This window comes from Apus apus, chromosome 2 (genome assembly GCF_020740795.1).
Source record: "Apus apus isolate bApuApu2 chromosome 2, bApuApu2.pri.cur, whole genome shotgun sequence".
Lineage (NCBI taxonomy): Eukaryota > Metazoa > Chordata > Aves > Apodiformes > Apodidae > Apus > Apus apus.
The window spans coordinates 95,607,179-95,633,576 of record NC_067283.1 but is presented as its reverse complement, the minus strand read 5'-3'; the positions used below and the strand labels follow the sequence as shown (position 1 = coordinate 95,633,576).

The 26,398-nt window shown below is 43.2% G+C and overlaps 1 protein-coding gene across 2 annotated transcripts in view; it reads right to left on the bottom strand.

The window, feature by feature from the left end:
- Positions 1 to 19,659, bottom strand: part of ZNF516 (zinc finger protein 516) — a 101,854-nt gene extending 82,195 nt beyond the window's left edge. For both annotated transcript variants that reach the window (XM_051611926.1, XM_051611927.1), the window contains exon 1: positions 19,579 to 19,659. The gene's annotated coding sequence lies outside the window, so the exon portion shown is untranslated. The remainder of the gene's footprint in view (positions 1 to 19,578) is intronic.
- Between the last annotated feature and the right edge of the window lie 6,739 nt (positions 19,660 to 26,398).

The following is a 26,398-nucleotide window of genomic DNA, read 5'->3' as shown; positions in this document are numbered from 1 at the left end:
CCATTACTCAAATACTTCAACAGGGGCAATGATCATGTCAATCAGCAGTTGAAATGAAATTGTCTGAGTTTTGGCATTAAGATGTTAAAGGGTCCTTAACTTCATTGCACCACTACTTTTCAACTAGATAGTTATCTTTGTCTCCTCTTCCTTTCCACTTCCCAACTCCCTCAGGTCTTCTCTTGCTGGCCAAGATAATGACTTAAATATGAGGCCTTGGAATTGTACAATTTGAATATTTTCCTGTAAAACAAAAAGAAGTGCAGCAAACCTTTTCTTCTGAAAGAACAGAGAGACTCAGAATCGAGAAATCAAACACAGGTTTCTCTGTGCAATTTCTGTTTGCCACAGGAAACATTTTATTATTGTAAAGCCGCCAGCTAAACCTACATTTCTGGTAAAACGTAGGTAGAGAAACCTACCCAACTGAAAGCAAAGATGGGGTGAGAAGGCAGTCTTTCCACCAGAGGACTTCAAAGCACTCTTCAACTCAAATGAAAACATCTCAGCGCTTCCAGCAGAGGTGAGCCATGACCTCCACACTGTGTCCCAGCCCTCCCCACAGCTGCAATGTGAAGCTCCCCCATGCGTCCACCTCTCCCTCCTCTGCCCTCCACCACAACTGCTGTGACAAATTAAAACACCATGCCACTAGAGATATGGGCTCTTTTTATGGAATCTGGTTGGTTAAGAAGCCTGGCCCGTTGGGCTTGGAAGGATGGGTAAGAGACCCACACAGCACAAGGCACTCCAGCAACAGACACAACTTCCATGTAGTTGGGTCAGCATAAAGCAAACAATTCTTTAATTTCAGTTTGCGCCCCTTCAATGGTCACATCCTATGCATAGGAAAAAAAAAACAACTTGATCTTACCTTCAGATTTTATTTAAAAAAAAAAGCAAACAACTTCTCAGCCACATGATAGCTTGTAAAAATTAAGTAACAAGAAACAATCCTAAAGAAAAGTTTATATAAGCTTCCTAGCATATACTACTGCAAGTGATTGTTACATAAATAAAGAATAATTACATCATAATCCCCAGCTTTAAGACACAGACCTTGTTAATCTGAAGAAGTATGCAGACTCTTTTTGTTACGCTGTAAAACCTCTGCAGATTATTAAATCAGTATGATTAGCTACATTATGCCCTAGCTCAAACACGCAGACGTGGGCTAAACTACAGGATGCCTCACCTGTCAGTAACCACAGGAAGAGTAACTAAGCACAGGGAAACCAAATCTGACTGCACCCTGATGATTGCATCACCTTGGTCTTATCACACTTCAGCCTACTTGCCAATTGCTATATCCCAACCAAATCCCTTCCTCCTGACTCTCATAAAGTTGCACAGCACATCTAGGATGTTAATGATATCTCTCAGCAGACCTGGTCTTCACCAGTATCAGTGTCACAACCACAAAAGAAACAACACACGTGGATTAAAAAGCAAAACAAAACCACACCTCTCAGTATTTTCTCCCCCATTTCACAGCAACCCTTTCCTGAAAGAAGCAGCACTGCAGGCTGAGGAACTGACGTTGCCTAGAACCTCTGTTAAGGTAAGCTCTTCATCAACAGTCACGGTGAGGTGCCATCCCTGTGCCCAAGTGCCTATACCACCGTGTTTAAAAAAAGAACAAAAAAACCCATCCCACAACTCTAATTTTGGCTGGACATGAGGGTGTGTTTTTTGCTCTCTGAAGATGACCTCTGAGTTTGAACTTTGCTTTCAAAGCCCAAAAGTTTTTCTCCTTTCACACAACAGGGAAGATTTCACGTCCATTTGTGTCTCCAGACAACAGGATCTAGGGAATACATCAGTCTTGCTTGTGAGCCTAATATTTGCACATTCCTACTGAGACCACACAACTATGGAAAACTACTCACCTACGAAAAAGTAGGAATTTGGGGATAAAATGGGTATACATTGACACTCCAGCAAGCACTTTTGTGAAAATATTAAAACACCTTTTTGGATTAGCCTAAACTTTTTAAACTTCCTAATATGATTTCCTTCACCTGAAACTTTCTAAAACAAACATGTCATATTAATACAAACTGCCTCTCCCCAGTAAACCCAATGTTGATACATTATCCTAAAATTTGTGCTGCTTTCAGGAGGATGAGTTAGTAACATTTTTAGGAACAAGTAATTCTCACTGACTTCTTTGCCTTGGAGCCTTAGAACTGCATAGCAGAGCAGCCTCTTCTTTGCAGTGACACCTGCAGTAACTCCCTCTAAGCGCATATGCAAGCAGGCAGTGCCAAACCATGCTTCCTAAACCGATGCCTGAGGGAAGTTTTTGGCAAGAAGACATCAGTTGCAGGGGTTGCAGTATGAAGACGCAGGGAGGGAAGCAGTGACATGCTTCCTGCTCAACCGCTCCTGCTGTCACAGGCAGGGCAGATGGAGCAACAGGGCAAGAAGATCCCACCTGTACTACGTCAGCAGTGCATTTATTAAATTGTTTCATTTACTCAGGTGGGCACTTTAGCTTTCCTAAACTTTCTTTCACCTTCTCCTCATTGCTTTTAGAAAAACCCACAGCAACAGACACGCCCACCTGCTCCTTCAGTTTCCAACACTGCACCTGCAGCAGACACACTCCTGCCATCCTGCAGCAATCACTGTGGAAGCAGCAGCCAGGACCCAAGCCTCTGACCTGCAGCCACAGCAGTCGGACTACTGTTGAATGGCTTAGGTTGGAAGGGACCTTAAAGACCATCTAGTTCCAAGCCCCTGCACGGGCAGGTACACCTTCCACTACACCAGGCTGCTCAAAGCCCCATCCAACCAGGCCTTGAACACTTCCAGGGAGGAAGCATCCACAAGTTCCCTGGACAACCTGTTTCATTGTCTCACCACCATCACAGTGAAGAATTTCTTCCTAATATCCAAGCTAAATCTACCCTCTTTCAGTTTAAAGCCGTTACCCCTTGTCCTCTCACTACACACCCTTGCAAAAAGTCCCTCCCCACCTTTCCTGAAGGCCCCTTCAGGTACGGGAAGGCCACTACAAGGTCTCCCTGGAGCCTCCTCTCTTCTCCTAACTGAACAACCCTAACTTTCAGCCGGTCTTCACAGGAGAGGTGCTCCACCTTTTGATCATCTTCGTGGCCCTCCTCTGGACTTGCTCAAACAGCTCCATGTCCTTCCTGTGTTGAGGGCTCCAGAACTGGACACTAGTACTGCAGGGGGATTTCACAAGAGAGAAGCAGAAGGGGAAGAGTCATCTCCCTTGGTCTGCTGGTCACACTTCTCACTACTATCTGCACAGCGACATTATATCATACATACCTGTGTTTTTAAATAATCTTGAAGATCACAGTGTCCCTTAGCATAACTGCAATGCTATCATTAGAGCTACCCTAGACCCCTCTGATTGAGCCTAAGTTGCAGTTCACTTGGGAAGGGTACCAAGGATCTGAATGACTTGAAAAACTGAGACAATGGGGAGTTGTAAGGATCCAGACACTTTATAGAGCTGAAAACTACATCTGAGCATCAAGTGCTAAATCTAGCACTCAAAGACACTGCAGATCTGTGACACTTCCAGGAGGACTTTGAATCCACAAACTAATGGATGGATTATGTTGATACATAAATATAGGGGTTTCAAATAGTAGAGAAACTGTTTCTCCTGACATTTAACCTAAATAACCTGATTTTACACCCTATTTGGGAACATTTCAAAGAGAAGAACTGTCAGCAATTATTTGAGCTCTAAAATTAGGCAAAAGTGAATCATTGTCTCTGCAACTAAACCCTCAGTTGTACATACTGACCCACATGAGTAAATCTTTGCAGTCAGTTCAATAGGTTTGCAAGTAGCCACTAGAATCTGCCAAAATGAACAGCCTGCCAGACTAAGGATGAGTGTTAAATTACAAGCTTTGTACTCATGGCAAGTATGTTGATTAAATAAATAAATAACATCCATTTTATTATTGGCAGCATGGCAACCAATCCCATGCAAAAACTTCAAAACCTGTTTAATTTTGAGCTCACTCTACTATTAGTTTAAAAATATCAAATCAATAACATCCTTTAATGTATAACCAAACAGCTACAATTGTCCCTGGTTAAACTCTGCCAACACTGGAAATGAACCAGGGATTAATTTGGTTCAATGAATTTGGCTTTTAACCTAGACAATAAAATGTACTTGTATAAAAGTTCAAATCTCAACTGGTAATATAAGGATGCCTTAGGGTACACTCTGGTTCTTGCCAACACCACATTTCCACCTTTATAGCTTTAAAATAAATCTGTGAATGTTGTTTCCACATGTATAGGCATATACTATATCTATATTACAAAAAAAACCAACACTTGCTTGCAAGGGTTAATAGTATGATGCTTACTAATGTACAACCACAAAACTAGAGAGGACTACACACAACCTACTTCTGCAAAACTGGAAGTAGGGGAAGTTTTTTGTTGTTTTTTTTGTTTGTTTGGCTGTTTTTTTTAAAAAAGGAAATATTTTGCTCTTTACCAAGGTAATAGAAGCAGAAATACTGAATGACTACAGGATTCTGAACTTACTATATTAATTTGCCATTAGTTTGATCATACACTTAGGCTATTGTAGTGAGCAAGTGTGGTTTTTAACAGTCTTTAGCTAGGTGTCTTCTGTGTATTTGAGGAACTACAGAACACAATCTGTGTTTCTAAAGTCAACATAATAACAATATTGCCATCCTTTTCCCATTACCTAACATGTCATGTACTGTTTTCTCTGAACAACTGACCTGCAGTTTAAACATATATTCACAGCCATGGAGGCAATTGCACCTACAAGGCTGCAGGTATTCTGTTTGCCTGTTTTTTAACAGGTGGCCAGCATCAATAACAGAGGTGAAACCAACAATTTCACATTTTTCAAGTCTTGGCAATGCCAACACTTTGTGTGTTTGTTTGTGTGTGTGTGTGTGTGTTCAGATAATGCCAAGCTTAGGATTACTGAGTCATAACACCACCCCACAGGGCCAGGCTGGGCAACAATTGCTAACATTGGCAAACCTTACTCATGAGAAAGTGCCTCTGAAGTCAGCAAGACTCCTCAGATGAAAAGGAAGTGCTCACTGATTGTCAGTAAAGATTATTCAGTGAGGGCTTTGAAGGTTTTATTCTGTAGTAGTGTGTGTGTGCACATGCACACCCACAGGAGCAGACACAACTATCCAAAAGCCATGAATTCATCTCCAACCTACAGGGCAGTATGGGTTACAGAGAAAAGCAGTCAGAAAGTGAGATAAAACGAGCCTATGCCATGACCCTGAGGTAGTAATAACCTCACCACAGGCTGCACCTATCTATACAGGACTAAACATGACTCAGGGAGTATAGGGTTGAAGTCAAGTACATGGAGGCACAAGATATATGCCATCAGCATCTCTCCTTCTGCTGGCTCAGTCCACTGCCATCCTGCTACACTTTCTGCATTACAGCATGTATTTAGCACACCAAATGCTAGTCTCAGGTATGCTGATACAAGTTTAAATCAATACGACTGAAGTCAATGGAGAAACACCAATGAAGGTGCAGAGTAACTAAGGCTTAGTCTCTGGGTTCAAGCTGCTACATGGTCAGTCCTAAAGCAACGTAATTTGTGTAATTTTCTGACCAGTCTCTAAAAGGAATGACAAAGCCATTTACATGTCCACGGGATATAGCACCAGTTCACTCCCAGCTGCACTGCTCAGAAAACACATAAAAGTGAGCTCTGTATCTGTGCACATTTACTATGCCACTCAGCTCTTACTAGTAAGCTGAATTACCACAACCAAGTAGTTGCTACTGCTGTTTCTAAAAAATATCTCTGCAGTGAAGGAAAAATGCACAAACAAGACTTTTACTCCACAGGCGAGTGCTGTACTCTTATGAATACACCCTGTGCTACATAGCATGCCAAACTTTTTCTTCCTTGATTGCTCTCATCTCTTGTGTGACTTTTCACTAGTACCCCTCTGTAAAAGATACAAAAAGGACTAACACATAGATGAACTACCCTCATTTTTCCAGGTAGTTGGGCAGGTTAATTTCTGGGATGACCCAAGTATGTTGATATTGACCACATTTCTAGGCACCCAAAGAGAGATGTGAAAGCAGAGCTCCACAGTAGTGCTCTCCTGCAAGCCTGTGGCAGGACCAGTCCCCACACAGAAACCATCCAAATTTGAAGGAGAGCAGAAAGTACTTCCACAGCATCAACACACAGCCACTGGCTTTCAGTACCAGGAAGACTGTCACCAAATTTTTGCTTCGTATTGTGGATACACATTCGAATGCCAGAAACACTGAAGTCAGTTTCCCCCTACTCTAGTAAAATGCACAGTAAATTAAATTCTAATAACTGAAGAAGGACTGTGGCAATTAACAGATATCTACTCTCAAATTAAACACTAATAAATATGCTTTGAAGAATTTTAACAGCCCATTAATAGATCCATACAACCACACATACAAAGAGAAGATAAGCAACAGTCCCGGGACTTGATGGTACTATGTGTTTGTATACGTCCCAGAACAACAGCAACATATCATCACCACCATCATGGGTGCCACCGTACAACAGCTATAATTATACTGTCCTGATAAATCATAATCTTTTGTAAGCCTAAACCACTGACTCTGAGTCAGATAAAAACAGGTGCTTGCTGCATCCCCACACACCTTTACCTGACAGTCATGCTGTGGTTTGATTTAGAGGACAATTGCTAACAAAAGGAACTGATCAAAACTACAGAAGCTTAGAAAAAGGAACTGCTGCATTTCCCCATTTTAGCTCCTTTATAACTCTTAAAACATTAAGATATTACTTCTTTTTAAGAGACCAGAAACATTACACCCAGCACATCCTTTATAAAAGTAGTCAGAGTTGAGGTTGTTGCAGTAAAAGTCACATCTAGAAAATGTGCTTTCAGGACAGATTTGTGAGTACTCAAAGAAAAGACAGGGGATGAAAAACAGACTTCCCAAGTGCTTTTGTTTTAATGCCTGGTTTTGCTGACACGCATCTTTCACCAACCTAACTAGTCCTAACAAACTCTATTCATTCACAGCAATTTATTTGTTTCCTTTTTTAAGGAAGTCTGCTGCCAGTGCTAAAAACCTATCAGCCTTAGGTGAATGTCAGCAGCCCGCCTGCCATCCTCCCAGCCCTCCTGTGCCAACAGCCCAGTTTCTCGGCATAGCCCCATCCTTCAACAAGCCCCTTGCAACACTCTGATCACTCCCGTTTTCATCCTGAACGGAACCTGCTCTGCCTCATATTCTTCCTCCAAAAACTCTCATGCTCAGCATGCCACATCCACCCACTCATCTCTGCCACCTTCAGGTTTTGAAATGTTGACATCAGCTCAAGTTCCGAAGTGCACAGCAGTTGGGAAACAGGAACTGCAGAACAAATCGGCTCTGGAGCACAAGAGTCTGCAATAAACAGCAACTTGTGCAGTTGGAAACAAGTCTCTTGAAGTAACTATATGGAAGAAAAAAAAACAGTTATACACATGCAAACACATACGCTTGGCCAACCTCCTCCTTCTGCTTAGTATCTCCTCTCCATAGACTCCTGCCCCCCACGATTTGCAGTATGATTTCCCCCACATGTGCCTGTTAATGGAGCAGGATTGCATGTGCTAGGCACCAGACAAACACCAGGTATCTCCATATCCTGCTACTACACAGCTCTGCACCCTTCCTGTCTCCTTCCCATGCTGCTGCAGGATAGCAGAGATCACCCAGCAGGCAGGTGCTATGGGAGAAAAGCAAGATGTCAGTTGGACCACGTTAACACATTTCATGCAGCAACATCCAGCAACTCTGCAAAGGGACAAGACAACTGGGGAGCTTCAGCCACCACCTCAACCTCACTGCTCATAAAGAAAAGCATTACCAAGGGGGGATGATCCTTTTAATAACTTAAAATGGATATAACCTCACACTCCTGCCATGGTGACTTCCAAGAAAACAAAGACACCCACCTACAGAAACCCGGTGTCCCTAGGTACAGGGGAAACTGGTTCTCAGTAGTCTTCCTAGACATCCACAGTTCCTCCAAATACCTATTTTCTCTTCCTCTTAATTATGTATGGTCTTGTTACATTCTCCTTTCCTTTAAGGCTGTGTCCAGCTCCTCATGCCCTGAATTTTCCTTTCCTCCAGCCTTTGCCGTGTCTGCTGCTTATACCAGCTCTCCACTGCCTCTGTGGAGACTGGCACTGATGCCAGCCATGAAACAGCTGAGAGATCTTTACAAGTTGAACAGCTCAACCTGGCACAGCTGCACTATCCCAAATGCAAGGTATAACCTTGGAGATGGAATTACACGAAGAACAATTCCATGTACCTGGTCTTCAACAGACTTTGCAGAATTACTGTTAAGACTCCACAGGAAAACTCTTGAGTTACACTAGTCAAAATCCACTAGACTCTTTAAGAGCATGAAAGTAAAGTATGGATGACTGTGTGACGAGCATTTTTATTGGTCCTTCACAAAATTATTCTTCATACATTTTTTCCATTCACTTACCACTATACCTACATAGGTATCTTCTTTTAAAAAGATTGATGAGAAAATTCAAACTGAAAACTTAATATCGCATGGTAGAATGAAACACCATTATTTCAGCCCTTCAAATACTGTTCTCTTCCCCAAATTGTAAAATACACTAAACAAAGCAGGATAAACAGGGCTTGAAAGAACCATAAAAATCTGTTTCATGTCTAGCATCTTCCTAGCTGTCAGACTCACACTTCTGATCATCCTTCCCTTTTTCTTAAATGTTGAAGAGAGTGTAGCTTAAGAGAGTGTGCCCTTTTCCATGGGAACAACAGAGGACAGAAGAAAACAGGTTGGGTTGCTTTCTCCTGTGCAGGGGAAGCAAAAGCTTGGAGGGCAGTGCTGCCCACCTCATTGAGACAACAGGACAGCCCTACACAATGCAGAGCAACCTGTGCTGGTCTGCATAACAACCTGGAAGACAGGACTCCAGCCAAACTTCAGAGAATATTCTTGATTCCTGCCACTGCCCTGAGCTGCTCATCCTTCACCACATCCATTACACAGCATCTCAAATAGTCCATCCTCTGGGAGCACAAAAATCACACACAGAAGAGCCACGTTAAGAGGATAACCATCTGTCTTCCTCTCCAGCAGGGTGATGGAAGACTCAAAGGGGTCACTTTCTTTGTGGTTTGCAATTCTATGCATAACTCAAAGATGAACATGTGACCTACAGAATATAGGTGGGAGTTGTAAGACTTTGCTACGTAGGGGTACACAGAGACCGTTTGCAGGTTATAACAGGACACACAGAAGTCATCAGCTCATTGCACAGACTGCACACCATACACATTACCATGAGTAAAAAATGCCCTAGGTTCTGCACTGAAACAGTAGGAGACATAACAAAAGTTTAGCAACAAGCATTTAAAATTTTGGGCTCAGTGGCCTGCATTAATTTCTTAGATTACTACTTTCACTTGTTCTTTCAGACTTTTACTAAGCCAAGCCACCCCTTTACAATACCTAGGTTCCTTAGACATCCCATTCAGAGCACCAAAAATCTGGGGGGAAAGGCTGCCCATAGTCTAGAAGACACTTTTGAGCTCTAGACACCCTCCTTTTAAGTGCATGAAACTCTGAACTGAAATATTAGCAATCCTAGCCTTCTGCACTGTTTACTTCTGTGATACAAATACATGGCAAGCTATAATCCCTAATCAACCTAGAAAATAAATGACTGATAAACCAATCTGCTTGTAACCCCATTAACAGATTCTGGCTTCAGTATCAACAGGGTAATTTGCTGAGACTATTTTTAATCCCGACTGCTAAACCATTAATCCCACAATTTCCACATAGCATTTCCCACACCTCTTCCCAAAATTTACCCAAGGTCACCAACAATTTCACAACTCAGTAAAGAGCAGATAAATAAGTAACATTTGCAAATATACACATCCTGGCACTGACGAACCAAGAGACTCCGATTACTCAGTTGATCCCATTAAAGCCATTACTTTCTAATTGGAAAGAGTCATTCAGAAGCAAAGCTGTGTGTCTGGCATGTCACTTGACACCTGGTATGTACCGTTTGTGGTAAGATGAACTCTCCAATATGCTTGCCACAAAGTGAAGAAGTGGGTTATTTCATCATACCACAGACAGTCATAGCTCCCTCTACTAAAATCTGTTCAAATTTAATGGGACTGGGGTTACCAACATCAATTGTCATGTTTTCTCAAACTGGCATTAAACCCCTCTCCAAGTATCATTATTAATGTCAATATAAATTATGCATTGAAGATCACAGCATTCATTACAGATGTAAAATTTATCTGGAGGGAAAGAAAGAAAGAGACAAACAGAGCAAATTTAATTAAACTAAGTATTTATAAATTTTGTACAGCCCTTCTCAGTAGTGATGAAAACACTCCTCTAAAATGGTTTTAAAGTAAAACATACACGGAGTCATTAAAAAGAGTACCAAGAGAGCATTGTGTTAATCAGCCAAAGGTATGATTATACACAGGATGCTACAAAGGGGCTGATGTGATAATACAGAAGACTGGCAGTTTATCCGAAGATGCACCCACATGCTAGCACAACAATCTGGAAGACAGACCCTTGGTTTCATTAAAGCAGCTACACATGGGAAGAAAAGCTGTGTTTAGTGTTGGAAGGATGGTGTCTAATGCTCCTTTCAACTTCTATGAATTACAATGGTCAGTGATTCCTAATTGGTACATATTAGTATTCAAACACTACGTTGAAATTAGAAGCTTAGCAGTTTTTTGGTACGCTTATAGACACTTCACACAAACACATGAGTAACCTTCTTGAAACATTTTTGTATTCCAAGGTTAAAAGAAAGGACTTTAAGAGACAGATGGTGAGCAACTGGTACCTCACCTAGGAGTGCCACTGACTTTTGGAAGTTCTCACAATGCACCGTTTGGGGCTTAACACCCATTTACTGTGCGCCTTGGGAGCAGAGCCCCATCTCCTAAAACCCTGAAGATATGAATAGCTAGGATGGCACAGGAAAAAAACCCCAACCTAAAATAACAACTTCCAGGGAGTCCAAATCCAAAGGGAAAATAAGAGACCTTATTTCGCCAATTACATAGTTTAAGTCAATCCTTAAGCTGCCTGACTCATGGTTTTATCATACTTGTGGCTGCCAGTACTGGTACCAGCTCACCAATGCAGGTGCCTCAAAGTCCACCACAAGGGAAGGCAGAATGCATCCATTAAAACTGACGACTAAGCAACCTCTGTGCACAGGCTAGAGCGGGAGGGGGGGGGAAAGTCTTTCCAAGCACATTCTCAGCCATCAAAGGAGCAGCTCTAGTTTCAGCCAGCAGAGACCGTAACACCTCACCCCGCGATCCTTTCACAACACACTGTGTTACTGGCTATTGTTCACAACTCTTCCTGAAAATGATTTCAACATTCAGAGCCTGAATATCTCTCAAGGAAATCATTTCAGAGGGGGGGGAAAAGAAAAAATTAAAAATTGCTTAGTCACGAACCTGGTGTCATTATAACAATGAGGCAAAACAGCTAAAGACAGTTATATTGCACAATCCTAAATGCATTATTTATTTTACTAGATTTCAGAAAAAGAACATTCTGAAACACTAAAATAAATCAGAGCATAAATGTGACTTTTTATCAGCTCATACAATATGGGTTAAATGCTACCATATGGTAAGTGAACACACGTTATCCTTTTAAAAACAAAGAACATGGCTAATTTTTTTCCCAAATCTATTTTTAAATAGTAATAAAAAAATATTATTTTAAAACAAGGCTACAATTGTGACTAAAACACCTTAATTTCCACCAGCTCCTCTCTCTTTACTGAGAACTAACGCCACTTCCCTGCTCACCCTCTTTTTTAAAAAAGACATGGAAAAAAATCACTGCTAAATCAGCTTTATCCCTGTAACAAGCCATGAGCATTTCCATGCAGTATAAAAATAGTGACAAGCCAACTCACCGTTCTTCCTTTATTTTACCTGCCAGAAAAGCAAAGCATGCGTGTGTGCGTGCCATACGTTAACACTCACTGACATATGATCCGATTTTCAGCAAACACTCCCAACAGAACCTGCCTGATAGAGCTCTCCTTTTCTCTGCACTCCCCCAGTCATGTACTGAAACATACAGTTTCAGTACACTCCCTACCAGAAAGACAAAACAAAACCAAAAAAAAGACCAAAGGAAACACATACGAAATACACCCAGGGTAGCTGGAGCAGATGCTGTTGGTTTGAAAATTGTCTGTCTAGCCTCTGTGCTCAGTATTTGTTTTTATCATTATCCTATAAATGAAACATGTCAGGAATCTAAATATAGCTATAAATGGTAATTACATATGTTTTGTAGTTTGTTTTACTTTGAAAAGAAGATTAAAAGCTAGATTGTTTTAGAAACTGGCCTTAAAGATTTGGGGAGCCACAAAATTATTCTACTTTGCAATTTGGAGTACACTGCTGGAAAACATTTCCTTTGGGACATAAATGTGACAACCCCAACAAGGAGAAGCAAGCTCCCAATGCCATACAGCAAGATGGCAAGAAAGAAAAGGGAGAAGAGCAGACAAAGAAAAAAGTAATTTCTTAGAGGTTCTAAGAGTGCCCTGATTATGGATGTAATACTATAAGCTTTAATTAGGAGCTAAGTGCTGTGTGCTAAATTCATCCCCATGCACAGCCCTGTAAATTCAGAGCCACTCTACTAAAGTTACCAAGGGTTTACAATGACTGTACAACAGCAACGCTTGGGCTTTGGTTTCTGTAACAGCAAACATGAAACATGGATTTCATTGAACAAGCGTGAGGCTTTGCAATATGCTGCTGATACAAATGATTTTTCATAAGCAATCACTTAAATAAAACCAATCTTAGCTAACTTTTCAAGTAGTCACCAGAATGTAAGTGGCTTTGAATCCAGAGGATAAACCCTCTTTTCCTCCACAACGTAAGACTTAAAAACCAGTTTAAACCAGTGTCTTCATTTACGCGTGACTCTGTCACCATGTAAACAGCCACTATCCCAGTGTCTCTGCAACAGGCACCACTTGCAATGTTAGCTCACAACTCAGGAGTGGTAAACGAATTATCCCACAGCATGCCAGCACTACTACTTTAAAATACCTGCTAGAATTTATTAGGCAATAAATAGTTTGGCAGAAACTTAAGAGATGCAGGTATTGTCCATCCGCGTTCTAATTTAATCTCAGCACACATCCTTAATGCCCTGAGTCCATTTGCGTAAGCCATGTTGCCATAATATAGTTTCAGGAAGGCAAGGAGAAACTGCTAACATGTGTGTAACAATGCTGATGTGTCTCTACAGATAACCAAGATGTAAAAAACATCAAAAAATGAGTAACCAACATTGAGTAATCATCGCATCAAAAAACCTGAGCTCTTTGGCTTCAAATAGCAAAGCAGGTTCAGCACATCAAGAGACCCAACATTTGCTGACTAACAGTTAGGTAATGAAAGTAAACATTTGCAATGAAGTCATCAGCCTAATTAATGAAAGCTCTGGCAATGTTAACTACCTGGATCAAAATTCACCAGCAAGTTTTAATGCAGACTCACTAACATAATATTTACTAGAATCGTTCCTGCTGGAAAAGGAAAGGAAATCCATTTACTTTTAATGTGGAAGTGACAATCAAGAAACGCTGCTATCTGTTAAGTCATTCTAATTCCCAAGTACTACACAGTAGACACCTAGAGTTACTATGCAGTTACAGTGGGGAACTGAAAAAACAGAATTTTGCCTTCAGTGACTGAGTCATAACAGCTTTATCCTACCACTAAAATGTATAAATATTTGCAGCATGTAAGATGTCTGCTTTGAAAAAGCAATGTTGCTCCAAGGTTCAAATATTTATATTCCAGATATTTAACCAAATAAATTTGATTTTTGGGGGGGTCTAGTTTGGTTTTTTTTGTTGGACTTGTTGTCATTTTTTTGCCATGCAGTGATTAATTATCTGGAATAAGTTTACAACTACAGAAAAAAAAGGGGGAAAAAACCTCAGACACCACTGTTGTAAGTATTAGCTAATTAACTGCTGATATTCTTATGGAATTCGGGCTTTGCTACTCACTTAGAGAAAGTGTAATTCCACCTAGAAATGCCTTCATGCAACTCCCAGTAGTCAATGGGAGTGGAAAGCATGCTAGTTAGGGGATAGCACTAGGCTCCCAAGCAGCAAGTCCATGTACAGGATGGCTGTCCACAGTATTACCCTATTGAAAAACTACACAGCAATAAAAACCAGTAGTAGTCCATGTCCCCATTCTGCACAGAAATCTAATGCCAAATCAGGCTCAAAAGGTATGTATCTCCAAAGTCATACTTGATTCTCAAAAACTTAAGCTAGCACGTTTACCTTGTAAAATCTGCATGCTCAGACAATTTACTTCCTGCAAAATGCAATCACTTTATATTTCAGCTTTCTATTTTGATGACTTTAAGAAACATGATAGCCAAACCCAACTTTCCAGTTTGAGTACATATATACAGATTTCATCACTGGTCTCACAAAATCTTATGCATTGGCTCGGTTTGCACACTGTATGTAATCCCAAAGAAGTCCTGGAACAACTTGGTTAAACACAAATTTAAGTTTCCACAGAAATGAGGCCTTTCAAAGTTTACAGGTTTTGGATCATACTAAATACTTTTGTATTTAGTCTTTACTGTTTAAAACAGAAACCTATAGATAACTCTATTGAAGTCATCTGTGCAAAGACCTTAAAAATTCCAAATATATAGGCTGTCCAAAGTTTGAAGGAGTTGGTGACCACCTCATTCATCAGATGATACTCTTCCAGCTGCGCACCCTGGTACTAGCTACAGAAGCACCCATAGCAAGGTGCATTTTCAAAGCTAGTTGTTTTTCAGTCAATTGAAGCAAAGGTCCCTGCTTCCAAAGCAGGTCTGTAGAGTGTTAAGACATAAATACCTTTGTTTCCTAAAATGAGGGATGGCTGCACTTAAGGGAAGTTGAACAGATAGAGAGATTCAGAACAATAGCACAAACATTTTCACCCCTTCAGTGAGTACTTCTGTACTGATAATTGCTATTATTAAATCTTGGTGACAGCACGATACTATGACCAAGTATAAAAACATACCATGAACCTAATTTTTAAAGCAAAGACATTAGTCACTGTCACAGGAAAACTTATATCTACAGAAGTTGAATGTCACTGCTGTTGCTCCATTCCAGCCAGTTACACTCCTACCAAGGTCACTTGCAAACAACAATAGGTAGCTTTCACCTTAGTGATGTAAACTGTTTTCTTTTCTATGATGCACAGAGAAGCATTGGTTCACAATCATGGAGGGACTGTATACAGATCTTATTGGAGATTGTTTTAGCTCTGTACAGCAATTGAGAAGGTCATGCCAAGCTTAAAGTGGAGCCCTGCTACCAAATACCACTCCTTTCCTTAAACATGTTTGGGACCATTCCTTAAGGCAATGTTCTTTTCACTGGTGTTTATTTTCTTCTTTTTTCTTTTTGTAAGCACTATCTTTCCATATTAAACTAACAGTTTAGAGGGGGGTTATAAAGCCCTATTGTTCACATAGACCACAAAGTACTTACTAACTAGATGTCACTTCAACATCACACTGTTTTATAGGAACTAAAGGCTTGAAAACAAATCCCAGGCAAGGATTTTTAGATATCTGAAAAATATTTTACATCAGGAGCTAGCAAAAGCGCACACCATGCTAGTCATACAAAGCTCCACACAAATCACTTTATTGTACAGAGCTCACTCAATACAGCTGTAGCAGCTACTGCTTGTGAAACTAAAGATGTCTCCTGGAAAGCAGCGCTCTCTGAGAGATGGCACCCCGGACAGCTGCCGAGGACAGAACTACAGGAGCAAAACTCCCAAAACACTCCTCGCCTTGATGAAACCTTTGCTTCCATCACCACCACCCCACCCCAGCACTGCTTTCCCTCCAAAACACCCACCACCTCTTGCAATTTGGTTATTTTAGGCCCACTAGTAGCAGTCAGCCTGAGGGTCAAAAGCAGGCGGCCTCGCTGGAGAAGCAGGAGTGCCACTGTCCCCTCTGCCCACTACCACCCATACCCCCCACGGGACGCAGCCCCAGCACCACACACACGTGAGTATACAGGTGCACCCCCCCGCCACAGCAGCACACATGCGATACCCACCCCACTGTGCACACACATACCTGCTGCTGCCCCCATCCCCAGCTCCTGCTGGCCCACGTACAGCAATGCAGTGTGCCCCATCCCTGGCTCTGCATGCACGCACACGCACGCCTGTTCCACACGCAGCACCACTCCCAGGTCCACATGCACCTGCCTTGCATGCAAGAGTGTGCCCCCAGCATGCACATACACACGCCCCCCCAACCGGCTGAAGGGGAGATAAAGGGGAAGCAGGTGCAGGTCACTGCCTTCCCTCAGGGTCAGCAACCTCCTGCTCCGTGTCCTCCAGGACACACAGAGCCTTAGTGCACCGCAGGAAAGCAAGGGTCAAAAATCAAGACACGCACACCCTGCAGAATGAAACTCTCAGCTACCAACACACCCACATTGCCATTCACACAGAGGGGGGCACAAAGCAAATCTGACAGAGGAGCTTGAAAAACAGACAGACACCTCCACAAAATCAACCCACATTTTGCCATTCAGCTTCTGCTTCAAAATCATGGTTTGGTTTGTTGGGTTTTTTTGTGGGGGGAGATGGGGAAGCCAACCATATACACGGTTGCCAGGTCGAGTTAATGAAAAACCCTTAGGCTGTTAACTCATTTAGTGCAGCAAGCATAAAACAAAGTCCGTGGCACTGGGCCAAAGCACAGCGGCCCTTTGCTGGGCTGGCTTCTGGGTCCTTCCCACCCCACCACCCCCCGACCGCCGAGGAGCCAGCCCAGAGCAGAGCAGGCAGCCCACGACTCTGAAGTGCTGCGATCCTCCTCTAGAAATCAGTGAATTAAAAAAAAACAAACACACACAACAAAAAAACAACAACAAAAAAAACACCCACAAATATATATGTACATCGATGGTACCGCCGGGCCCGAGTATATTTTTCCTAAGGGCACTTCTGCATCCGCTTCCCAAAACAGTCCAACCCATCCAACCCCAGCGCTGCGAGGATCTATGAATTACGAGGCCGGGCGGAGGATGCGCACAGCGCCGGGGCCGGCTGAAGGCAGGAGCCCAGCCCAGCCCAGCCCAACCCCGCCCGGCCCGGCGGCTCCACCCGGCTCCGCGTCCCACCTCGCCGCGCCCCGGCACTCCGGGGCCGAGCCGAGCGGGGCCGGGCCAAGCGGGGCCGGGCCGGGCGGGGCAGGGGGCGGGCCCCCCATCTGGGGCCGCCCCGGCGGGGCGGGGACCGCGAGCGGGCGGGGGCTCGGCGGGGCGTCCCGTCCCTCCGTCCCCGGTCCAGCCTCCCCACGCCCAGCCGCGGACATCCCCAGCGCCTCTACCCACCGAGGAAACTTCTCCGCTGGCAAGGAAAGAGCCGGGCTGCCCGGCCGGGGAGACGCTGCCGGCGGCCGGGGTGCCAGCGGGGAGCGGGAGGAGGAGGAGGCGAGAGAGTTGCGCTTCTCCCCAAAAAGGAACTTTGACCTCGCACCGCTCTCCGGCAGTCCCCGAATTAACATATTTTTGTCAGGTCGGATCCTAACGCACGTCGGCACCGCGTCTAATTTATGAACTCATCAGCCTAATTTCATTATTTAATCATGCGCCCAGCAATCGTGTTTCCTTAAGAAAGGGCTGACCTATTTTTGGCTGGAGATAAACGATCATGTTAACAGATGTTAATCTTGTAATCTGTTTTTCCTGTAAGCACTTCGCATACCCGCGTTTCAGACATTACCAAAAAAAAAAAAAAATTAAAAAAATTCCCAAACGACTTGACGTCACGATTCAGTTCCTATTAAAAAAAAATAAATTAAAAAAAAAAATCTCGCCATGGTTTCAAAGACATTAAATCTTTTTCACTTATAAATGCTGATTTGTTCTGCCTCAACTCCCACAGGCTTTTATTTGCATTTCAAATTCCACAGGTTACACCAGTCGCCTTTTCAGAAAATGTAACCAACAATACGGCAGCAAATGGGGGGGGGAGGGGAGGGAAACCCTGCATCTGGATTAAATAAAGACCAGAATTAATGTTTAGAAAGTATTCCGAGCAAAAATTATATTTGCACGCCCAAGGACCGAACGCCTCCCTATCTACAGGGATAATGTAAAGGATAAGCTGTGGGCACACACAATGCGCATTCCCCAGAAGATCCTCGTCTGCTGCTGCGAGCTTATTAACGCACCCAATAAATGGTGTTGACTCCAAACCGGCACTTTTCGGCTTAAAACACAGGGTTTGTCTCCAGCAGTTAATTGCAGAGGTTAGCTGGTTTGAGGGGGGAAACAACGGCCGGCTGTCATGCTCCACACGCCTCCCCACACGTACTGCCTATTTTAACACCCCACCTTCTCTTATGGCAAAAGTTTACCCATCCAAACTTTCCTCAACTTGCCGAAGTACTTAATTCGCATCAGGATGGCGACTTCAGCGCTATGCTAATGATCACCGAAGACAGTAGCGGGGAAGAGGGAGGGACAAGGAGGCGGAAAGCTTTTATAGCACAAAATGTCTGGAACTGCACTATTTCTATTCTTTTTTTCTCTCTCTCTCCTTCCCTCTCTTCTATTTCACACACACCCTTTTTTCTTTTTTTTTTTTTTTTAACAGATACATTAAACTCCCTGCTTCTCTTTCCCCCCTCATCAAATGGGCTACTTTCCTCTTCTGGAAATAATCGCTACGGAGACATTGTCCTTCTCACTGTCTGTATGTGAATAATTGTTTTCTCCGCCCGCCCACCCCCAACTTCCTTTGATAAACTGTGTACTTCTGTAACGGGGTTCACGCAGCTATCGACTCGCAGCGGAGCGGAGAGCAGCTAAAAAAGAAGGGAGGGGGGAGCGCACAGCCACACATCGGGCATTTCATCCACATGCCGAATCAATACTATCAGGGGAGAGGGGGGGGTGTGTGGAAAAACCCCACTTAATAATTTAAGTGGCTACTCGAGGCTCGAAGGACCCATCACCCACCTTCATCAGCCGAAGCATTTTACTTTAAAGTGAGGCAATCTGTTCTTTGTTTCTTAATGGATCAAGATCGCAGTTCCACACACACACATCCCCCCCCTCGCCGCCCCTGACGGAGCTTACAAAGCCAAAACCGCTCCCGGAGCCCGCAAGCCCCCACCCCCAGCACTGCAGTAAAACCGACCTCCTCCTCCTCGAGAAACAGCGCAAAGTTACCATTTTGCAGCCCTTCCGATGACCGGGGGTGGGGGGGACAGTCCCCGCTCCGGCGGGGGGGGGGAGGAGCGAAGTTGTTTTTTCTTCTTTTCTTCTTCTTTTTTTTTTATTTTTGTTTTGTGTTGTTTGTTTTCCCAGGGGCGCAGCCCGAGGACCCCCGCCCCCCGGGCCAGCCCCCACCCGCCCCGGCCAGCCCCCTCACCTCCTCCGCTGCGCCGGCCCCGTGCGGGGAAGGGGGACCCCGAGAAGCGAAGCCCTCCGCCGCACGCCAGCGGCGGCCGCACATGATCCGCCGAGCGGCTCCACTGGTGCGGGGCGGGGGGGGGGGGGGGGGAGGTGGGGGGGCGGCCCCCGCCGGCCCCCGCCGCGCCCCGCGCCCGCGCGCCGCCCCCGCGCCCGCCGCCGCGCCCGCGCGCCACGCCCGCGCGCCGCCGCGCCCCGCCCGCCGCTGACGCGTCTCTCAACACACCCCCCCACCCCCCCCCCCCCCCGCCCCGCAGCACCGGCGCCCGCAAGGGTCTGTGCGGTGGGGAACCCGCACCCCAGTGACCGGTTGGGGCGCGGGGGTGGCGCTGCCCCGGGGCCCCGCCGCCGGGCGGGCGCTGCGGGAGCGGGGGGAGGGCGGGAGGGGGCGGGCAGCCGGGCGCCGCGTTCCGCAGGCGGCGAGTCGCGCTTCTGCCCGCCGCGGCACCGGTTCCCACGTACCTCCGCCGCGAAAGGTGCGGTCTGGAGTTGCCCCAGATGCATTTCTATTAGAAACTTTTCTTCCCCTCCCTCTTTTTTTTTTTTTTTTCCCTGGTGTTTTTTTTTTTAATTTTTTTTCGGTGGGGGGAGTGGGAGCGAATTCCACTGGTAAAAATATTTATGGATCTATTGAAATGCGCAGAAACAACATTAAAAGTCCTCCATCAAGATCAAAGAGGAATACTGTTCAACAGCCACGCTGGGGAAGTTGAAAAGACCTCCGAACAAATCAATCTGCCATATGGCTTTCTTGCAGGAAAAAAAACAACAAACAAACCCAAACCAAACCCCCAAAAAAGCAACCAACCAACACAACCTCACTACCGCTCCTGTGTCTAAAAAGTTCAATTCTTGTTTTCCGGCGTGTTTGCGAAGCTCGGTTTAATCACGCCAAATATGTGTGCCATAGGCGAGAGGAGTATGTTTAGTCTATGGCTGGAAAGCCTAATTTGATCTGCTCAAGCTTGGTACTAGACATCAAGGGTGTGGAGGCTTGCTTTTTTTTTTCTTTTTTTCTTTTTTTCCCCCCTTTCTTTCCTTTCTTTGTCTCGTAATGTGCGATGACGTAGAATTGACACGGAGGAGTTTTGACGGAGGGTCGGTGCTATCTCGACGCCCCGATCCGGCCGAGCCCCCCTACCCTTCTTCTTTCCCATCCCTCCAACACCTCCAGGGTCACCCCTTGTTCCGAGCCCCCCAGCCCCGGAGCTGCCCCCCGGCCCCACGCCTGCCTCCCTCCAGCCCCGTCTTGCATTTGGGAACCAAACGGCTCCGGCACCGCTAGCGAAGAGAAGAAAACAAAATGGGGCAAGGGGTGGGGGGGAGAAGGCTTTAAATCCTGCCCTTTCCAGTGCTTATTACCAGAACTCTCGGAATAAAGGAAAGGGGCGGGGGTGGGGGAGTGGGGGTCAGCGAGCGAGAGGGAAAGTTGGTAATGAAGGATACACGAATCATAAAATGTAAGCTATGTGTGATTAATGATCTGCACTAATTTGAATAGCAGGCGTGTTAAAGGTCATTGACAATTGTTGCTGCTTTCAGCATGAATGCCTGAGTGGGATGTATTTGGGACAATCAAATTTAATTCTAATTCACAGAAAAAAAAAAAATTACCGGATGTGCATAGCAGCTGGTCGAAATACAAAGAGGACGTGCTTTAAAAAATGCACTCTGCCTGTCCTTCAAAGGCAGCTTCATTACATTAAGGTAGTGCTTTTTAATGCCTCAGTAGTAAATAATGTATCTGGAATGTCTGGATTTTGTTCCTTATACATCAGCATCTTTCCTGCACACTTTTTCAATCGCAGGCCAAATTGTGTTCCCAGTTACTCCAGGCTTGCAGTGTTTTGTGGGAATTCCAAGTTCCCAGATGCCAGGTTTACCTGCGAGTGGACCGGAGCAGGCGTCATATCCCCAACTAAGCTTGAAGAATTCCCCCCCAGACACACGCCTATAACACAAGACTGTAGATTCTCTAATCACAGTTTATAGAGTAGGTTAGCATTTCTTTACACAAAGACTAAGAAATCCATTATAAATCAGCATTCCTGGGCAGTATTTAGAACTACAGTATTAAGGTAATAATTTCCATATGGCGAAAATTGACAAGTCAGAGCAATGAAAGGTGCATGAGATTTCCCAACTCCTCTACGTAAAAATGTGATTTTTACGACCTTCTCCTTTTCTCTCATAGTCTGTAAAGATTCTCTCCGATGGACAAGAAAACATGCAACACGCAACAAAGTGCTTGCTCTATTCCTTGACAAAGTAATGCTTAAAATGCTTAATGTTTTCCATATTTGCTTCCATAGGGCCCAATATCACACTCCTTGCTCCTATTAAAAAAAAAAAAAAAAAAAGATACTGAGGCTGCGAGGGTGAAAAGATTGGAGAACCCATCTGAAGCTTAGTAAGTGAAGGGTATTCCACCTTAATGGAAAGGCAATTAAAAATTCAGAAGATGCACAGACTTTAAAAACAATCAAGCGGTATATTAATTTCACGGAAACTCACTAGCAGAGTTCCTCTGTCCATGTAATTTTAAATAGGAGATTTTCTCACATTTCTTCTGCTGTTTCCAGCACTTCTGGGTTTTAAAAGCTAAACTGGAACCGTGTAAGAATTTATAGACTTAAAAAGTATGCAAAATACATTTTCCTAATGTCATCAATGTCATTAGAAATTTCAGGTAGATAAGATATTCTTAATTTTCAAATTGTTAGTACCATACCGTTACCACGGGTGATTAATCTGTTTGCAGGCATTGTTTACCCATTTTATCTTTGCCAGAAATCTTCCAGGAGGTGTCCTCCTGCTTCAAATTCTTTAAATTACAGTATTTTGTATGAGAATGTCAGCGATATTAATGGCTCAATACGTGTTTTGCTATTTATAGACTCGCATGAATAATAATTCTGGCTAATGAAATACTTGGAGCAGGAAGGCATTTATTTACTTTTGCTATGGTCTAATAAATTATTTGTTCAGCATTTGGGACCAAGCTTTCTTGAGTTAGGGAAAATGGCATTTTGATGAAAATCTGTGCAATGACTTGTCTGCATAACTTAGCCTTAGGAATGATTGGTGGAAGTTTAGATAAGAAAAGGTTCCTGAGAAACACCATCATAGAAGAGCAAGGAAAAAAGGCCATCTCTCTAAAAGCAAAGCTGGAAGCATATATAAATACTTCAAGGCAGGCAAACAAGCCAAGTTTGGATTACATTTTATATATATGTGTGCGAGCATGTGTGTATACATGTCACATACACAAATATATTCAGGGAAATGTAATCTAGAGGAGTCAGTTGCTTCAGCTTTTGCTGTTTGCTTGCTCAGAGTTACTCAGGTTTTGTGCCAATTAATATTTTTGTGGTTACAAATCTATCTGAAATTTAGATAAGGTATCTAAATACTGCTAATCCCAGATGGCTTGAGGCTCTTTTTTTTTTTTTTTTTTTTTTTTTTAAGGAATCTGTCTGCCTTAAAACTTGGACAAGCATCTTCCTTGGTGTCTCCTATCGTATTTGTCTCTCAACCCTTTCTAAGCACAGCCCTTATACGTAATTAATTCTCCTGTTCTGACAATAAAACAATATATATCTATTTTAATCTAAACCAGAGATGTTGCTTTCAAAGTGTGTTTGGGTCAGGAAAAAAAGCACACAAAGTGGTGGCAAATAATCTCATATTAGTCTTTACATTCTCAACCAGACTTTTTCTTACTGCATTCGGAAATACAAAGTTCATGTGCAGAGGTTAGGGATCTTACACCAATGTACAGCTGCAGATCACTGCACAGAAACATTCACCGTGATGCTTTTTAACAAGAAACTTCAATTTCTGATTCCAGTTAAAATGGGCCACTCTAATACTGGTGTGCTTTCGGAGTTTATGTGGGTGGCACAGATTTCATGCCGAAACAAAATGGTTTCAATCAATATGAAGCGTATACTCTTGGATGAAATACGTTGACTTCTCATATGCACCACAAAAATCTTTCTCTCTTTCATTGTGCCTCGGTAGCTATGCAGTGTCAGGCTGCTTTCAAAGTTTGTGCTATGGAAGCCCATCACGACCCAGCAAAGTTTTGACTACCAGTGTACTCTGAGTCTGCCATGGATTGAGGTCAAGCTCTTGCACCCTGTTAATTTAGGCAGGCATAAATTTAGCAGACAGATTGGAAAATAATTTTCCATCCGGAGAGCTGCACGTATTTTGGGATCTGAAGAATCTATTAACCTGCAACCGCAATAAGCAACTTGGGCATATCTGATGACAAATAGTAGGGGGTGTCAGGATGTGGTCATATCCTCTTTACCTTCTGCTCATAGAAGTTGTCCCCCTGCTATTGATGGAATTGGTTTAAAGATAAAAGATGATCGGTGTTTGTCTCCATCATCTTATTTATGACATGTAATGAGCTTTTCATTATGGCAGAAATAATCCAGAGACTTTTCTTGAAGAATCAACGTGTCTTTCATATTTGCCCCTACCATCAACACAGTTGCTAGGATATAGCCTGATTTTGATTTTTGTGCTTTGATCCTCTCAAACGCACATTTTTTTATGTCGTTATTCAACATCGCTTTTACAAAGACACTGAGGAAGAGAGCAGAGAAAGTTAATATTGCAAAGTACAGCCTCAACATACATGGTTATTTTAGGTTCATGCTAAATGCTGCATATAGTACCAACTTTTCCAGCCGTGGCAGTCAGATTTTCTCACCCATATATAATTTTATAAACTACATCACGGCTTCACAGCAGGTAGGGAGCCCACAAACCTGTTCTTAATTTCAGCTTAACTGAAAGAATCTCAGCAGCAGCTGGTTTCAGAATAACTGATACAGGCTTCCACAGATGTGGCCTATAGTAGGATGAGAAATAAAAAAGTACTAGGCCACAACATAGAAATAATTTCAAGGAAGACAAATTCAATAAGGATGCCACTTTTAAGAGTTGTTGGTTTGTTGTTGCGTTTTTTTTAAGAGATCTTTGGGAGAGCCTGTTTCTGTGACCTGAGTTTTTTCATGCTGTCTACCTATCGCAATACTGCAGTACAGTTATTTTCTGGCAGGCAGAACCTGGCTGTTAGTGGGCTGCACTCTCTCAAAGCAAAGAAACAGGCTATTTCTGAGTTTGTGTCACCTCCCCTCCCCCTCCCCCTTCTTATGTTCCTCCAAGCATAACTGATAGTACTGGAGTGCTTGTGCACTTTCCTAACTGGACCAAACAAAGAGGTACAATAGCTGAAAATGATCTCTGATGAGGAGGCAAATGCACCACTCAATGTAACTGGGGAAACTGGCTGCTAGCTCTAAAACAACGCTCTATTTGGTGGTGTTTCACAAACCTGAAGGAAAGGAATAAAGAAAAACTGTTTCACAAATGTTCATTTCTGGAGATTTGTAAGGGGAAGGCTTTGAACCATTTCTGTAACAGCATGGCAAATGCATCAATGCACTATCTTCTTCTGCTGAGTAAAAAATACCTCAAAAGTAAAAGTGGAACAAAACAGTCACTTATTCTTGCTTACAGAATTTCCCCTGACATTCTGTGCAGTGGTTTAAGTGTTTGAATAATCTTGGTTTATATGGTCTTTCAGCTCAGGCATGCGAGGAAAAAGGAACTTCAAAAAGAGAATATTTTACCTGACATGTACTATTTTAAGGCTTTGGTAATTAGAGAACTGCAAAGGTCAAAATAGCCATCAATATCACGAGTAAAATAATAGAAGTAACATGTTTAAGAGGAAGTTAGTTCGTTGGCTGTAACGTAATACGCCGTAAGCACTAGGATGTGGATCTGCAATGACAAGCAGCAGAAGAAAGAGAAAAACTTAACCAGAATCAGATATTTATTTTACACAAGAATTTGCAAATAATTAATAGAGATGCTTTCAAGTCTAAATCCCAAATTGTATTACCTCACTGCACAACTGCTGCCACCTGTACTGAGGTCCATGCACACAGATCCCTTTACAGCCTTGAGAAAAAGTTTGCTTGTGCCTTCTAACCTGTCAGCAAGCCAGACAATAAGCCAGGATTCAGAAGCTCCCAGACCTTTTTTCCACCTTCTGGATCTCATTTCAATCGGAAGCGTGTGGCATTAGCCACTGCTGCCCAGCTCTTAAAGTCAAATCATGCAATACTAGATTAGGGTGGGTAGCTAAGATGTTGCTGTGTATCTGCTACTCCTGCGTGTTCCCAGCCTATGTTTCTGAACTAGCATAAATTAAGAATGAGTAAAAGTGCAATGATTACATCTGAAGATGCAGTAGTTTGAAACAGTATAAGTCATAATAAAGATGCACAATTTTGGGGAAAATTATTTTGAGAATGGGAACTCTTCCAAAAACTTCCTACTATTTCTTTCATTGCTGATAAATCATTTTTCTTCCTGTACAATTTTATGCCAGATTGGCTACTTTTCTAATTTCCACATAAATCACACAGAATTCATGAGTCCTTTTTCCACATTTGGTTCCACAAATCAGCCGAGGGAATTTGTTCTATTGAGAGAAAGAGACTGAAACAAACACCCAGTATCAATAGCATAAAATTATTGGCATAAAATTATCCTTACTTTTAACAAAAAATTGCTGAAGGCTTCTAGTTTGTTGCTTCCATTGGGTTTGAAAGACAGAACTGAGTTAGGAAAGTCAGGCTGCTGTGAGACATTTGCCTTTTTCCTCTGTTAAACTCCAAAGCTAATAAACCCGGGGCATTCAGTAACAAGTGAGGCACTCATGTCAACAAAGGCCTTACTTAGAGACGGCG